This window comes from Desmodus rotundus, chromosome 5 (assembly GCF_022682495.2).
Source record: "Desmodus rotundus isolate HL8 chromosome 5, HLdesRot8A.1, whole genome shotgun sequence".
NCBI lineage: Eukaryota > Metazoa > Chordata > Mammalia > Chiroptera > Phyllostomidae > Desmodus > Desmodus rotundus.
This window is the reverse complement of record NC_071391.1, coordinates 159520932-159538561: the sequence shown is the minus strand read 5'-3', so window position 1 is coordinate 159538561 and position 17630 is coordinate 159520932.

The window sequence follows — 17630 nt, the reverse complement described above, 5'->3', positions numbered from 1 at the left end:
CTGCCGGGACTTTCATGTCCCAGTCTAGAGCCACCAGCAGAAGCCCCCTGCACTCAGCCAGTTTCCTCCAAGTGAGCTAAAGGGACCTAGACTGGTTTCTCCTTTACATCGCATCCAGCAGTTTCTTTTCTCTTGCCACTTTAACCCATTTGAGTTTACAGTAAGCAGTTGATATACTTGGACTATTTCAAAATCTTGCTGTCATCCCTGTTGCCATGTTGATTCCGTATCTCATTCGTCTCCTGTTAGACATTTTTATTATTTGTTTTGTTTGTTAATCCTTGCATCCTACCCACTACAATTTAGAATTTGTGTAGTTACCTGTGTGATTTCACATGCAGCCACACACCATATGCATGAATGTTAGAACCATAATGCTCAAACCAACAAAAGCAAACGGAAAAACACATACAAAGATTTCATTTGTAGGAAGTTAAAAAAAAAAAAAACCTACAACTAAACAGTATTTTCTTTAGGTACATATACATATCAATAATAAAGCTATTTGAAAAATAAAGGCAACCTGAGGATGATAAATGTGAAGTTCACAGTAGCTATTTCTTGTGGAGAGGATTCCAGGAAACAGAGGGAGTGTTTAGAATAACTGCAATATTTTGTGTATATTAATTCATATGTATCAAATGTTTTAAAATCTTTTTAACAAGTGTTGGAGCAGAAGGATAAAGAGATGAGGATTATACAACCCTCATAACTACAATCCTGCATAGCTGGCTATGGTAGAAGAGGGAAGTTACTTTATGCATTTTGCAGAACTCTAGCACTTACATTCATCTTACTTAATGCTCATAAAAATGCTATCATGAAGGCAGAGTACTTGTTTTTAAAACAAGAGATAGAAGGTAAGTTGAATAAAACAATCAGACAGAAAGTTAAGGACTGGAACCTCATTTTGCCTGACCCAGTTTTAGCTCAGAGTTCTCCATTAAAATTGTGTGGTCCTGAAGGATGAGACTCACAGAGAAATATTTCAGAAGAAACTACTACCCAGACCATAGCATAGGAATAGGTTACATATTAAACAGCCCTGAAGCTGGACTCGTCACCATAATTGTTCTCTAAAGGAAAATGTTGGCAAAGTTACAACAAATTAAAAACACTGCTTTAGCAAATGTTTTCATCTCAGATGTCAGGAAATGAAAAGCAGGACCGAAAATTGCTGCGCCCAAAGGTTCCAGGTAGGATTTGTTTCCTAACAAATCTCGCATGAATTATTTGATAGCTATTAAAATAAGGATTAAATGTGCCTGTGGGTGATAGTAAACCAAAAAATAAAAATAAAAGAATCTTATTTCCCTAGGTAGGTCATCCAAGCATAACTTGGTGCCCCTTTGTGTGAAAAGTCCCGGTCTTTTGGTTTTATAGCTCTGTCTAGTGACAGCCACTGCCTGGTTCACCTCCTCGTCCAGCTGGGCTACTTCATTCCTGAGGTCTCCTCTTCGTCCAGATGGTACTCCATCCACAATGGAGCCAGTGGAAAATGGAGATATCGGTCCCCACCTACATCATATCGGCCGTAACTTAGTCATCATAAACACACACCTAACTCTGAAGGAGGCTGGGAAATACGGTTCTCATGCTGGATGGCCATATGACCCAATAAAGTACTTAAGTTCTATTACTATTACCTGGATTTTAAAAACTCTTCCAATATATATTTTAAACTTCACATTTCCCCATAAACTTGATATATGCTGTTAAAAAAATTAAATGCAGAGGGTCATAAAGTAGAAGACATAAATTTTCATAATCCCTCCCTCCAAAACAAACTATTGCATGAATAACTTTTCAGGCTCTTTACTATGGATACTGAGTATTTATTTTAAATGTGAAAAAACAATGTATTGAGGTGATTATTTGGAGTGAAAAAGAAGTTGAATACATGTTTTGTGAGTTAACAGATAAAATGACATTAAATGACAAAGAGAACAGGAAACATATACCACATTAATAATCAGACAATTCCTCTTTAGTTTTTCTTTTCTCCCAGCAATTCATAAAGTCAGGCTCACATATACGTGTGAATATAATGGCAACATTTTACTTGTATTGCCCCAGTAATTAGTGACAAGGGAAGTTTGAATGCTGCCAAAGATTGGTAACTATGCAATGGTAATTACTTCATACTCCTTGGAAGGAAATTTGAATTAGTGTAGTTTTTTCCTGAAGGTCAAATGTGTTGTTACACAGCTGCACTAATTTTTGTTTTAATCCATGAGCCAGATTCTTTTGCTACCAGGAAACGTTTACCAGAAGACATTTTGAGTGAGAAGTTTTCACTGAATCACTTCCATGTGTATCGTTAACACTCTAATTTGAATTCATGTAAATGACCTAAATTTTTCAAAACATTCTCAGCCCCCCACAATTGAACATTAGGTTCTCATCGACATTAGGAAGTCTCTGCATCCAAGCTACAGGTATTTTTTTTTCTAGCAGCTCTCTTTTTTTATGCAGCAAAATCATTGACAATTTTGCTTTGGAATTATTGATGAAAAGTGCTTATCTTTGCAAAAAAAATGAAGTCACTGTTATGAACCCCTTATTAGTAAAATTAGAAATGAATGAACCCATTTTATCATTTTTAAATGATTTTATTATTTGAAAAATTTCAATACTGAGCTCAGATCTCGCGTGTAGCTTTCCTCAGCTGAGTGGTAGAGGTTTTTTTCAAAGTCAGTTCCTATTTCATTATAAATTATTTAATGGAGTCGGTATTTTCTAGAAGTCAATCTCTACCTCTCAGAGGTGAGTGGCTCTTAGTAAATGCTGTGCGCTCTGGCAGTGCAGAAAATATCAGAATTTTGTCTATGCTGGATTTTCCCCAAAGTGAAAACAACTTACAGATCTTGTTAAAAGTTAAATTCTTCACTGGTTATTGGCTCTCATTACTTTAAAGATTAGTATGTTTTGCAAATTATATCATTAAAATGAAATTAAATTACCAAATCTTTGATATCCATATATTTGTCCAAATACATGGATATATATTATCCATCAATATATCCAATAGTTTGATTTCAGACCCTCGACCAGTGAGCTATTCAAGTGTATATTTTGAGCAAACTACAGTTTATTGTTGAAGCTGCCCTTGAAAATTCAACTCCAGTGTGCCTAGATTTATTACTTTTCCGTCTACAGTAGCTGTGGCCATGTCTATGGCACACACCATCATGGTATTCATCCTTTGATGTCAAGCTCTCTACTAGGTGAATTCGGAAGCTGACCTTAGAGGTAGTTAAAGGTTTTTTTTAAAGTAAATTTGATAAGTTTGAACTCTACTAACATTTTTTACTTAGATCAGCCTACTTAGCTTTTCCTTCAAATGTGCATAATCTCTTTGTAATTATCACTACAAGCAATCTAATCTAATTGTTGCTCATTTCTTGCACAAGTGATAGCAATTTTTAGTATCTTCTGAATTTTCAAATTAATAAAACCCATATTTTAAATAAATATACACTGTATCCTAACCAGTAACTTTATTGATTTGGATACTTTTGAGTATGTTGGCTATCCCCTGTGTAGTATAACCTTGACTGTTGTCAGTTAATGTCTGTATTTGATCGCTATCAACTTCAGCTGGTCTACTCAACCACGGAGCATCGTCTAGCGAGATATCTTCAGCATGAAACTTCACAAACCACTTTTAACACAAGAAGGTCCTGTGCAATCAGTCACAGCACCTTTTCCATACACTTCACAAATCTTTTTTTGTATTTCAATTGCGTTTTCACTTCTCTTGAAATAATAAAGCACAATATGCGAAAATTGTTGTGTATTTTCTTCCATCTTCCATATTAAAATGGCTACACAAAAATCCACCAATTTTGATTTTTTTAAATGCATGCTGATATGATAGCTGTCACAATGCAATGTAACAAAATTGTTTCAAATAAAAAAGAAAATTTAGGGTCGCTAGGATCATCTTACAGAAGAAAAACCAAACAAACTTTTTGGCCAACCCAATATATTGATTACAACTGCTTATCATCCATTTGCTCATTGTAGCTGAGGCAGCATTTCTATTCTCCTTAGTACTGCCAACCCACTCAGTGTCAACCTTTGAGGTTAGATTATTATGAAGGGAGGGAAAGAAAAGAGAGAGAAAGAAGGAGAGAAAAAGAAAGAGGGAAGGAAAGAAGGCAGATTGAAAGAAGAATGTTTTCCCTTTTACAATATTATTATTTCTAAAATTCACTCATTAATTATCTGAATATTTGTACAATTCCCTTCAGGGTGGAAAAAGTTTTCTGAGCAAGAGTCATGCAGGGGAGCTTCAAAGGAACTGTTGAGAGATTACGCCCTTTTATTAAAAATTCATTAAGACTCTTGGTGCAGTTTGTTCCAATTAATATGTAAGCTGGCCGATCTGTCCATGCAGTGTGGACATATAACACAAAGACATAGGGTGGCCCGATCTGTTGATGTGTGCCCAAAAGAATCTAGAGAGAACCCTTGCTCGTGCGTGCAAACGTGAGCAGCTTCTCCGGGGAACTGAGGGAATAGCCAGCTGTTGACTGTGACTGTCTCATACCAGGGCTGGAGAATTCATTGTTAACACTGACGACAAAGTGTGAAGTAGAGGGAAGTCATAAAAGGCACCTTGTGAAAAGGTAACTCTGTCCCTGGGCAGAGACAGGGGCAGCAGAGCCCACTAGTTTAGGAAGCAACCGCAACTTCTCTTCCCCTTATCTGTCTCTTTACCATCTTAATCACAGTCTTTATTTTTGTGCTCACGAATCCCCACATTATTATTAGTTCCTCCCATTTTATGATAAGGAAATTGAGGCTCCCCAAAACTAACTATGTGAGTCAAAGTTAAATAGCTAATCTATGGTGGAACTGGGATTGAGCCCAGGCAGTGGTCAACAAGCCTGTCTCATTATTGTAAGAACCACCATCCCATCTGATTCCCTACTGGGTGTTTCTCAGCAGTAATTTACATATTTTTAGCCTCTAGGGAGGGTTGGGGTACTTGACTTTCTGTCTGGTACCTCTCTATGTAGGACCAAGGACAAATGCCAACAGGAGGCATGATGAGATTGAATGGTCTGATAAATGATGGGAAACCTGAGCCAACCCCCAAATCTTGAGTAAATTGGGACATGTCTCAAAACTAACATATCTATATCTGAATATTAAGAGGGAGAAAAAGATGCAAAAGAGGGAGGGTGGGAGACATACTGGAAGGCACAGAGATGGAGAGGGAGAGGGAGAGGGAGAGAGAGAGAAGGAGGGAGGTGGAGAGAGAGAGAAATAGGTAGATAGAGACTGATTCCTGATTCTTACTCAGGACAGATTTTTTGGTCAAAAGCCTGTTCCCTCCTGCTCATTCTCAAGATGGCCTGCAGCTAACTAGCGCCACGGATCCCTTGCACAAGCACTGTGTTTCACAGAACTCCTTCTCGCTAAGGTTGTCCCCACAGAGAGATCCTGCAGTGACTACAGCTTTGAAAATGGAGAATTTAAATCATCTTCCCGAAAGTGAGAATGGAAATACTCCCAGAGCACCTAGAAGGCCTCCAGAAATGTGGCGACAAGCTTAACCGAGATGATTACCAGGGAGAGTAAACGTGAGAGATGTGATATCCTTTCAGTAAATGCTTCTCTGGGAAAGGCACTTGTTAACTCCCACTGAAAAATAGGCCTGCTGTCCAAGGAAACGGCGCAAAGCTTCACAGCCTGGAGAGAAAGCCCCCGTGGCACCAAAGTGGAGCTGTGAAATGATTCCTGTATTTCAAGGAGAATTATTTTATCTTTTTGCCAAGTCACGGAAATAAACAATCACAGTTCTAAACTGTGAAAAACAGGAAGAAACACTGGGAAGACGTATAATATATGTTACTACTCCCGGTAGCATAATTAAGTACACTTCTATAACATCTGAAGTTCACAAAATAATTTCACAGGTTTCCTCTTATTTAAATTTTACAGTATCATCTGAGAGAGAGTTTATGTTGTAGATGAGAACCTAATGTTCAAGTAGGTTGAAGTGACTTCCCGATGGCCACCAAGATGACGAATACCCGTGTTGGACTGGGGTCTCAGACTTTGTAATTCTAGTCCATGCTTTTAAATCCCAGCCATTGCTCTTGGAAAAATGTCTCAGAAGTCACACACAATCGTGTTACTGTAACTTTGAATACTCTTATTCTTTACCTGGATCCTTTACTGGTGTTCTTTTAGGGTTTTCCCATATTTTAATAAGTGTCAAAATTATTTACTTTGTATTTACGCATGTATTATTTTGTAACATGAGGTTCTCCCACTTAGGGATTTGGGTTTTGGATTCACATAACTATGTTAAAATCCAGGCTTTGACGTTCCTTAGCTCTGAGCAACTCACAGAACTTGTCTTGAGCCTTTCCTCACATACAAGGTATGAATAATAACATTTGCCAGAGAATTATATTGGGTCTCGAGGGCCTGGCGAGTGCTGGCTGTTTAATAAGTGGCTGCTCTTGTTTCTGTTTCCACCCTAAGGCATGTGAAGATGCATCGTGTGCACACAAACACGGGGTAGTTGAAGTGGGAAATGAGAAGGCAGAAGAAGAAGCGGACAGTCCCAGCAAGGAGTAGTAACAGGGCCACACAGCCTGCCGTTTCCGTTCAGCCTCCCGCAAGCTGTGAGATGAGAGAGAGACTGGTTTTGATTGACTGCTCAGGGCCCTTTTCTACGGACCGGTTAGAGCCCTCCTCTGCTTCTCTTTTATAACACACTCCATTTGAGGTTTATTATTACCCTCCTCAATTTTCTTTTAATTCCTTGAAGTCTAAAAGCTCCATGAGGCCAGGAACTGTTTCTTTTTTCTATTGCCAGCAGCCAGGTTAAGTTAGGCGCAGAGGACACTGGTCATATGTCATGTTTTGACAGCTCAGTGCCCACTCTTCCTACTCAAAAACCCTCCCCGTTGACTTTTGGAGAGAGCCCGCCTCCTCTGATGTCTCAGCGGGAGGTGGGTCCATGTGCCCCGCTACAGGGCAGCAGGCCCGGGGCTAGACTGTCCACTGAAACACTCTCTTCCGGAAGCCCGAAATTTGGGTGGATGTCAAAGTCAAACACTGGAAACAAATATTAGAAAATTCTAATGTTCTAGTTGTGCTCCTCCCTGAGGTAGTGTCCTGATCAGACTGCTGACGGGCTGTGACTTCAGAGCTGTTGTTTGGTTTCTAACCCTCCAAATACCTGTTGGTCTCTGTCTCTGAGAGAGTCTGGGCTCCTCCAAGGCCGCCTTTCAGTATATGCCGTTCACTTAGGTGACTCAGATTTGATTTCTGTTGTTTGAAATCAACAATTCTAACACAAGAGGATGTAAATACTGTTTGAATTGGATTGAATTTATAAACATCACCTGTCAGCTTATCAGAGAAGCATATCTATTTTCCCCCTCACTCAAATTCTATCAAGAATTATTGTGAGCTTCTGTATCTAAAGGATAAGCAATGCACATCCATTTGGTGGTAGATAGCGGGAGGTTTTTTAATAAACCCATTTATGATATTAAAGCCTCCATAAAACTTCAGGGTATAATATTGAGTCATAACTCATCAGGGGTAGCTTTTTAAGAAATTAAGTCAATAAAGCACAGATAGATTGCTTTGGGAACAGCCAGTCCACTACAGAACAGAACCCAGTTGTTTAGAGCTCTCAGTTCCTCCGATGGAGTTTCAAAAATCTTTCAAGACTGCTTTAACGATAGTTTGATAGCAATCAATTCAAAGCTGAAATCCCAGACTTCCATACTCAGTATAGAGCGGTGGCAGCACTAATATCATTGACCTGGGCTGGGTGTCCAGAGAATGTTTTCTGGAAGGGATCGTGTCTGTGCTAAACGGTAAAGCCAGATAAAGAGGAAGGACTGGAGAGCACCAGGTGGGAGGAAGACCTTAGGAAATACGCAAAGTGTGAAAAAGCATGCTGTGTACAGGAAATGGGAAGTAGTCCAGCACTACACAGCGTAAAACGTAAGGCTAAAACGGTAAGTGATCAAACTATGGAGGCAGCTTGCTTTTGGGCTGTGCAACATATTCTATTACTAAGGTATTAGGGCAATGGAGAATAATAGAAGGATACTTACAGAGGACAGTAAAATGGTTAGATTTGTATTTTAAGTCAGCTACTCGGGTGCCCATGTGGAGAATTAATTTGGGGGAGCCCGGACTAGAAGTGTCAAGGGCACCAAGAAGGCCTGATGGCAAAGTCTGCACCAGATATTGGGCAGCGAGTCTGGCAGGCAGGGGTCAGTTTCCAGAGCTTGAAAGAATGTCCTTGTAGGAAAAGTACAGTTGAACATCTGTATAGGTTTGAAAAGTACAGGGGGATATCTGAACGCACATGAGGCATGCGAGTAATCAGAACAGTGAGCCAGGAAGAGAACTCCCAAACTGCGTGGCCCATGGAGAAAGTAGTGTCCAGGAAGGAGACAGAAAAAAATGGTTGGAAATTGAGGAGTGCCAGTAAAGAGTAGTGTCACAGTCTAGAGGATAGAAGGTTTCAAAAAGAGAAATGTGGAAAACAGTGTGACAGCTAAAAAAAAAAGAAAGAATATATTGTTTATTTAGACTTAGCTCCAAAAACAAACAACAAAAAAGAAACAGCTGTTGCAGGAGTATGGGAAAATAGAACACAGAGATCTCTGAAAAGTGATGAAATGGTGAGTATAAAAAGGAGAAAACAATAACTTGATGCAAATAAAATGTAAGATTATCAGATTTTTGATCCTGTGAAAATTTTAAAAATAAAAAAAAGAGAATGAAACATTTGAGAAAAGTGACAATTATTGAAGTTGAAGGCACAGACAATTCAACACATGAATAAATAATAGGGGACCCTGAAAAAGAAAACCAGTGCAATGAAGTAGATATTAAACAAGCAATAATCCAAGAAAAATGTCCCCAAATTATAAAAATTTGATATTACACTGTAATACTACACTGTATAGTGCTGATTAAGGATTACGTACCAGAATAGTTCCCCTAGAAAAAAGTGGGGGGAAATGAAGCAGCACTTTTCCGATACTGGACAGTCGGCAGAGTGGGCATGTAATTAAGGAAAACAGAACAATGAACTTTCATCCTGCCCTTCCTTTCTGCCTCAGGGTACTTTCTGGACCAAGGTACCTGAAGAAGAAACCCAACCAGCCAAGGCCAGTTTTACTGAGCTGAGTAACCAAGAAATTAGATTTCAGTGAAGACTGAGATAGATGTGATTTTGGTGGGGAGAGAGTCATGCAGAGAAGGAGTTTGAGAAACTAACATAGGGATCCCATTGAGTATCTGGCTGCATATTAAGTTTAATTTGTTCAGGGTGCGACTCCATGAGACTAGACCAAGGACAACTACCAGGGAAAGAGAAACTATTGGAGGCCAATAAACTGAACAGAACTGAAGCTAGCACAGGTCTAGAAGGTGTTCAACCTACCAGAATGGAAAGCTATCCCAAGTACCAGGGTCATTCCTTTTGAGCCCTGGGAAGATCAACCTTGTTACACCTTAGAATAAGGGATAAGCTAGCCCTATGACAGACCGCATTAGCAAACATAAAAGCAAGTTTTGAAAGGGTAAAGTTGATCTCTTAGTAAATGAATTGCCTGCCAAAACAAATTTTAATAGTCTTCGAAGGAAGACAAGAAAATCCAGACACTGAGGAACATAACAGTCATAATGTCTAGCACCCAATCTAAAACCCAATCTAAAATTATAAAATCATCTCAATAAACAGAGAAAAAGCATTTGATACATTTCAACATCCACTCTTTTTTTAATGAATATATTCTTTCTTTTATTTGAGTAGAATGGTGGTATCATACTGTAAGTAAAAGTTTAATATCTTTTTCAACATCTACGCTTGATACAAACTCTTAGCTTAATATGAAAAAAAGAAATCAATTCAATAAAACGTACCCACAAAAAGGCACCTGCAGCGAAAACCCTCCTTCATGATGATAAACCAAATGCTTTCTATTAAAGATTGAAAGCAAAACAAGAATCCTGCTGTCACTTCTATTTACCCTCAGGAGAGCATGTTTCCTTCCTGACACAAAGCTCTGCCTCACCTGCCTCGGGTATGCATGTCTTTCCCCTCCAGCGGGATCAGTGGCCTCTGAGTAGTGTGTTCCACAGTCCGCAACCCAGTGGATGAACTCTCCCTTCCTAAAAGCTGACCTAGGTTATGGAAATACAGAACAGAACCTTGGAATTGGGGAGAACCAGGGAGAGGATCTGGTCCAGATCTTCGAAAGGAACTTCTCTCCGGAATGAGAAGAATGGCCCCAAGGACTAGTGCAAAGGGAGAGTGCATTTACTGCTGAGTTGGTGCGCTAACAGTGCACCTTCCTGTTGGAGGGGCTGCATCCAAGCAGGCTGCCATCCCCCACAGGAGCTGACACGTAGTTTTCATGGCTCTCTTGTTATTCTTGGGAAAAAGTCGATTTGAAAGTCTTCGTGTGACATTTCTGGAGATATATTTAAAGTTTGTTATTTGCACAATAAAGTTAAACTCCTTCATATGGACTCAATTTGCGTTCTTTCTCTTGAGTACTTCACAATCTTATAAATTATGTTAACTCTTACACCCGTACAATGGGGCAGGTGGCAATTGGGAGACTGTGTGAGGTCCCAAGGTGCTTACTTGGAAGGGGTCTGAGGCATCACTGTCCCATGTACAACGTTTCTTGTATCTTCTTCACTAAACATCTATTTTTTTATTGCATGGCTGGATACTTTCTGGACGCACCTCAGTTTTCAATTTGAGTTACTTAGCTGCTCTTTCTTATTCTATTAGGTCATGCAAACAGTAATAAGGGTGACACAAGAATTTTGTTAAGGGTGAACATGTTATTAGACCATTGTTTCCCAAGGAGTGTCAAGAGAACTTTTAGTTCCATAGTATTTACAGGCTTTGATTGACAGTAGGCATTGCAAGGGGTGGGGAAGAACAATTTGTTAAAAATACTGAGTTTAGAATAGAATTACCGTAGGACCCAGAAATCTCTCTTCTTGGAATCCATCCAAACAATTTGAAAACATTTATTTTGCAAAGTCCCCTATGTTCGCTGCAGCATTTACTCGTGGCGGCCAAGACATGGAGACAGAGTGACCTTCACTACACGATTGGATAAAGATGCGGTGCATGTATACAGCGGAACACTACTCAGCCACAAGAGAAGAGGAAATACTGCCACTGGGACAACATGGATGGAGCTTGAGAATATCATGCTATACAAAATAAGTCAGACGGAAATAGTTAAGAACTATATGATTCCATATGGGATATAAAACTGAAACAACAAATGAACAAAGAAGAAAAACAAACAAAAACTCATAGATACAGAAAATAGGATGGTGATTACCAGAGGGAGAAGGGGTCAAATATATGGCGATGAAACAGAACTTGACTTAGGGGGTGAGAACACAATGCAATATGCAGGTGATGTATTACAGAATTGTACACTGACACTTCTACAATGTTATTAGTGAATACTACCCCAATCAATTTAATTTTAAAAAGATAAGACAGTGTTGACAGTCAGCAAAGGGAAAGGGAATGGAGACTACGTTCATTAGAGGGTTATGGTGAGAAAGACTTTTCATTATGAAGTATGCATGTATTTGTACTTCAAGGACCAATGAAATATCTCTTCCTTTTTAAAGATTTTTCCTCCTGAGTACCTTTCTCCTCCTTGATTCTTTAGTATCTGTAATACAACACATCAGAGTCAAAACAACAAAACACTTTACTAAAGCTGTCTGCCTCTACAAGCATCTTTTTAAAAATTCTCTCCTAGTGCATAGTTTGGTGTATGGAACATGATATTTGCCCTATAAATGTTTGATGAATTACACTGACTTGACTCGCTGTTGCTGGGAGACAGTGTAATGCGACAGGAAGAATATAAGATCTGAAAGTGTGATGTCTGTGTTTAAACACCATCTTCATCACACTACCTGAGTGACCTGCAAAAAATCAATCTTGCTAACTAACCATCAGACTTAAAATCTGGACATGAATATTTAACTCACAGATGTGTGGTGCAGATTAACTAACATGATACCTGCAAAAGTGGTTTGTAAACTACAAAGCTCGGCACAAATTATTTTTCAGGCATTTGATTTAGAGTCATGTTTGATCAAGAATGATTGTTTCACAGGCAAATACGGAACTTTATGCTGTTATTTCAAACTAAATAGGCTAGCTGGCTTTGCCTCCTCAAACAGAGACCCCCCACTCTCATATCACAGCTGGGTAGTGCTTGCTTTCCCATTCAATGATTTTTTATAGCCACTTTCTCACAAGCCGACAAAATAGAACACACTCTTCCTACAGCTAATCAATGCCACATGTAGCACAATGAGCAATTAAGCCCAGAAAAAAGAAGAGGACATTAATAATAGAATGCTTGATTTTTAAGAGATTAGAACCTGAAATTGTGTTTGCATTCTCTGTTGGAAGGTGTAATTTAATTGGCCAACTTGGAAAGTTTTTAGATGTGACAGAATACTAATTCCACTTCTGCAATTTCATCGCCTATTTTTTTCTAAAAGAAATAGTTTTTGAATGAAGTTTCTAAATATATACATACTGGCCCCTTCAGTGCCTAGATCTAGTTGACCTGGTCCATCTTCATTGCTAGAGATCTCACAGAAATGGTCTAACTGCAGCAAGAATACTCAGAACTGCCGACTGTGAAAAGCATCTAAATAAGGAGGACTTGACTCATGAAACAGGGTGGCAGTGGTGGTTTGGCGGTACAGCTGCCAGATAAAATACAAATACTCAGTTAAACTGGAGTTTCAGATGAGCAGCAATATTTCTTAGGATAAGCATGTTCCAAGCATGCATAGAAAATACTTATCCTGAATGATTATTCATTGACCTGAAATTCAAAAGTAACAGGTGTCCGAATTTTCACTTGCGCAATCTGGCTACCATAGTTGGGGAAATTCTCGTCCCCAGAGAAGGTTGGAGACTCCAGTACCTGTTCTCTAGTAACACCTGAGGTGGGTTTACAAGACAGAACTCTGCAAGAGTAAAGCCATGTGGACATTTCTCTGCCGATAACGTCTTCAGTCGACGTGACGCAAGAGAGTGACGGAAACTGGGAGATGATCATGACGGGGTGTAGTGGGGTCAGGTTTACACCTGGCTTTCTAAACTGCGTTTTAAAAGATATTCTTTAGTGCCAGGCCAGAGATGGCCATACATTGTTCTGCGTTCTGGAACTATCTGTGTCTCATCTCTACACTGATCCAGAGGGAACTGTAATGTGTAATGACTCCCAAGAAGACAGTCCTCATACAGATAACAATGAAAGCATGCATTTCTGTTTACATCGTTTGACTATGCTTGACGCATTCTTCATTAGGGCACTTCACAAAGATTAATTAGCAAAAGAAGTCGTGTGTAGGCAGGGCAACCTTGCTGTCACAATCACTGTCCACTCCAGTAGAACAGGAGGCAAGGGGTCAGTGGCGTAGGCACCCATGGGCTGCTTTCTAAAGAAGGAACACCGACTCCTGCTTTGTTTAGAGACAAGACCTTCTTAAAATGGACTATCAAGGATGGGACAGGGAATAGGAAAAACAATGCTAGACATGTTCAGTTAATATTATTAAGTTTCTTATTTCCCAGAAGGAGCTAAAATCTAGATGGAAGTCTTGTTATGAGCGTTTTTTTTTTTTTTTTAATGAACTGTTCCCTGTATAGTCAGAGTAGATGCTTTTAAAAGCCTGAGCTGATGGTTCTTTGGTTAGGAATGCAAAACAAGAGTTCATACCAACCAGTGAAACTTACACAAGAAGGATCCTTCCCCGCCGTGGAGGACCTTCTTCATTTGCCTTCTTCATACTCCATAAGAGAACTCTGGAGTCACATGGCTGCGTTCTCAACTCCCCCTTCTCTGCACTCTATCTCAGTGGTGAGGTAAACTTAAAATCCATCTGTTTGTGTTTTAAAATATACTATGTAGGAGCCCACCTAAGGAGCAGAAAAGTGAGTCTTGTTGCTTCTCTGGATCATTATTATATTTTGTTGTTTTTCTGTATCCATGTCTTACTTCTCAAATTTTAACCACCCACTTCATTGTGCAATGAGACCCAAACATTCCCAGGAGGCTTGCACCGTGGTGGGTAAATAAGGTTAAGTGCTGACATATGAGCAATATCTGAATTCCCCCTTAGGAATAAGAACACTAAGTGGGAATAGGACATTCTGAGGCCTGACTCTAGCTCTGGGATTAACACATGGTGTGACCAGGAGTTAGAGCCTCCTCATGTCTCTAAAAGGAGGTGATCAGATAGGTTATTTTGAAGGGTTAGGCTAGTTTTGATAGTTATTTCTAATCATAAGCTTCCTGGGACAATTCAGTTATGTATTGATTTCTCTCGAATGACAAGATCTGACAAATAGGATGTTCTCAATAAATATTTATCAAGAGAATGAATGAATAATGGAATTTCAATAAGTGCTGTTTATTAGCATGGTCTTCATCATTGTTAGCAACATATGGCCTATTGGCTTAAAATACAGCGCCAGTTCAGAAGACTGTATCTCTCTGTTGCTCTCCATAAGCTCTTCTAGGGCTAAAATTGTATAGAGATCTTGTGATAGTTAATTTTATGTGTCGACTTGGCAAGCTATGGTGCCCAGATGTTTGGTCCAACACCAGCCTACATATTGCTGTAGAGGTATTTTTTAGATGTGTTTGACAGTTAAACCAGTAGACTTTGAGTAAACGTGTTACCTTCCACCATGTGGTCCTCATCCAGTCAGTTAAAGGCCTTAAGAGAAAAGACTGAGGTTCCCCAAAGAGGAAAGAATTTTTTCCTCCAGACTGCCTTCAGACTTGAGCTGTAAAATCAACTCTTCCCTAGATTTCCAGATGGCTGGCTGGCCCGCCCTGCAAATTTTGGACATGTCACCCACACTGCATCAGCCAACTTCTTAAAGTAAATCAATTTCATTTCCTATCTATCTATCTATCCACCTATTATAAACATCCTATTGGTTTTGTTTCATTGGGGAATCATGACTGCAAACCTCTGCATGTTTCTGTTGCCTAAAGTATCATCCTGCTGGCTTTCAAGTTCACCTTCACCTCCTGCAGCATTGCGCTGCTCTATCTACTTTCTGGTTTACAATGTTTTGGAACCATTGAGTCCATCCTCTACCACTTCATATATTCTTCCTAGTGAAAGTTAACAGATAAAACAAATGTTTGTCGTAAGTTAGAGAAGTCTGGCAAGATTTTCCTTGGAACTCCAGTGACAATGTGTTCTGGGAATATAAGGAGGGGCATGCATCTCTGTGGGCTTACATCACACAGTTCTACAGTTCCAGCATCAAGACGTGCATGAGATAGGAAAGGTCCTCGATGGAATTTTGCGCGGTAAATAAGTGTGATGGCTTCGAGCTTTTCATTACTTAATTTCTCTTCTTTCATCGTTCTTCTTCCTCATTTCTAACAACTACTTAGTTTCCTCCAACCACTTTCCTTTTTTCTTGTCCCTCTTTCTCCACATTTATTCCACAAGCCCTTGCAGGTTAATCTCGTCTACTGAGCATATATCCTTAGACTTTCAAAAACTATTTCCATCCTCACTTCTCTTAAGAGCTTCAGACTCCCTCAGGGACTCCACCCCCACCCGCCCCCTCCCTTGTCCCCGAACATCTAAATGGAGTTGATCACTCTTTAGTGTTTCCAGTGTTTCTATGGAAAGGGAGGATGAGTGATCTCAACACATTACAAATACTGTTTATATTTCCTGCTCCATCACTAGAGTGTGGTTTCCATTTTATAATATGTCCTGGATCCAGCATAGAGTAAGTTTTATTTAACATGTGAGATGGCTAACTGATTGGATATGTGAATTTATTATATCCTTATGCTCTGAGCTTTCTTTGGCAACTGATTGGATGTATGAATTTATTTTACCCATATGTTCTGAGCTTTCTTTGGCAAACAAAACATTTAATGATTATGCATTCTGGGTGGAGATGGATTGATACATTTAATGAACGTAATTCACAGGGAGATGTGACAACTCTTATTTAAAATATAAAAATATATAAAGTACAGACATGATTATAGCTATAAATGAAGTTTGTAAGTCATGCCAACTCCACTCTCTTTGTGCTGCACCCATCCATCTAGGCAGTGGGATGACTAGTAAATAATGACACCGCTTTGGATAAATTGCCTAGTGTGTAAAGGCCATTTTGAAGGTCTGACAGCTTAAGGTGGTAGAATTGGACTCTGAGCTGTTTTCTGTCTGATATCAAAGACTGCGATGACCTATGCCCCTTCAACAAATCATGAAGATGTGGTCAGGGCTGCTGTGCTGTCTTTCTAAGCCAGCATTGGCTCCACGGGGACCTGGATCATGCATTCCTTTTGTTTTGTCTCTGGCCCAGCACTGGGCACAGTGTCCTGTATTTGGGAAGCACTCAGAAATTTTATCACACACGTCCAGGTCTGACAGACCGATGGCCCTCCAAACAAAGCCTCTTCCTGCAGCTGAGACTGGTACAGTTTATCTCCCGGGATGGCTCAGTTTTGATGCTGCACGGTTCTGTATTGACAAAGCCTCTTCTTGTGCATTATCTGTATATATTTTTTCTGTTTCTACTTTATTTGAGCCACATAAATCTAAAAATGCCAAGGTGAAGGGTGGAAAGTGCACTGCCAGCTGGCAGACGTGAAGCCTTCTCTGTATCTCCAGTTAGAGAATATGAAGTCCTTTTTAACTGCCTTCCCAAACACAGTCCTCGGCGGGGAGCAGACGTTCCTGAACCAACTTACTGTGAATCTGACAGATTCCTAACAACCCGCCCACCAGTGCCTCCTCACACCCTTCCATATTCACTATTCTCTCTGCCTGAAAACATCTTCCCCGCGACGTTCACGGCGCTGCTGCTTCTCCCAGTTCATTCAGGGCTTTGTTCAGATGGCACCTAATTAAAGGAGTCTTTGTGGGTCAGACTTATTGAATAGACTTTCTAGTCATTTTCTAGTCCCTTTTCCACTTTTATATTCCTTGACAGCATTTCCTAGGCTCTGACATACAATATGCTTATTTGCTTATTTGTGTGTGATCTGATACGCCCACTAGACTGCAAGCTTCCCAAGAACAGAGAACATGTTTGCCTCTATCATTGTGTCCCCTATACTTCGAAGAGTGTTAGCACTTAGTGGGTTCTCAATAAATATTGTCAAAGAGTGAAATAATAAATCACAGTCAATAATACAACCCTAAAAGCAAGTATTTGATGTTTAGTATCCCCCCCACCACACACACACACACACACACACACACACACATTTTATCACCACCGTTACAGACCTCCAGGGTGGAATATATATGATACCTCACTCTTTGGTCTTAGACTGCTGATTTGTAACCATGGAAAGGGCCCTAAAAGACATGTTTTAAGAAAAGATAGATAACTAAGATATATTGTTTTTCATTTTATTTGACTGATGTGTCTATTTTATATTCTTTAGGATGCTCTTAGTTCACATCAGTGCAGGTCTAGACCAAGCTGTATCAGCAGCAGCCAACTCCATCACCTCTCTCCTGCTGGAAGCCCAGCCAAATTCGCTGTCCCTTCC